Here is a 988-nt window from a genome sequence, read left to right on the forward strand (position 1 = left end):
TTCCTTTTTATTGCTGAGTAATGTTCCAGGGTGTGGGTATATGCCAGTCTTTTTTTAACTATTCACCCACTGAAGGATATTGGCTTTCTTCCTAGTTTGGGGCTATTTTAAATAAAGCTGCTATAAATATTTGCACACAGATTTTTGTGTGAGCACAGTTCTTCTTTCTCCAGGGTAAATGTCCAAAAGTGTAATGATGGATGGTATGGGAGTTACATCATTGTCCATTCCCACCATCAACCTATGAGTGACCGGTTTCTTCACATCCTCTCTAGCATTTCGTTACATCACTTTTTTTTCTTTTAGCCATTTTGATAAGTGTTCAGTAATATCTCGTGGTGGTTTTAATTTGCATTTTCCTGATGCCTAGTGATTGTTGAGCCAACTTTTCATGTGCTAGTTGGCATTTGTATATACTCATTGCTGAACTGTCTCTTTATGTATTTTGTTCATGTTTTAATTGGATTGTTTGTTTTCACTGCTGAGTTTTGAGAGTTCTTATATATTCCAGATACTATGCCTTTGTCAGATATTCAGTCTGTCAATATTTTCTCACTGTCTGCAGCTTCTCTTTTCATGTTCTCAACAGGATCTTTTGCTGAGCAGAAGTTTTGAATTTTAATAAAGTCCACGTTATCATTTTCCTTTTTATGAATCATGCTTTTGGTATCAAGCCTAAAAATTCTTTGCCTAGACTTAGATCCTAAAGATTTACTTCTATGTTTTTTTCTAAAAGTTTCATAATTTTGTGTTTTATATTTAAGTCTATTATCCATTTTGTGTTAATTTTTGTGTAAGGTGTAAAGTTTAAGTCAATGTTCTTTTGGGGCTGAGGGAGGGTACTATGGATGTCTTATTGCTCCAGTACCATTTGTTGAAAAGGCTACCCTTCCTCTGTTGAATTGCTTTTGCACCTTTGTCAAAAATGAGTTAGGCTAAATCAGTGGGTCTATTTCTGAGTTCCCTATCATGTTCCATTGATGTATGT

The sequence above is a fragment of the Galeopterus variegatus genome, unplaced genomic scaffold (assembly GCF_000696425.1).
Source record: "Galeopterus variegatus unplaced genomic scaffold, G_variegatus-3.0.2 Scaffold175, whole genome shotgun sequence".
In the NCBI taxonomy this organism is placed as follows: domain Eukaryota; kingdom Metazoa; phylum Chordata; class Mammalia; order Dermoptera; family Cynocephalidae; genus Galeopterus; species Galeopterus variegatus.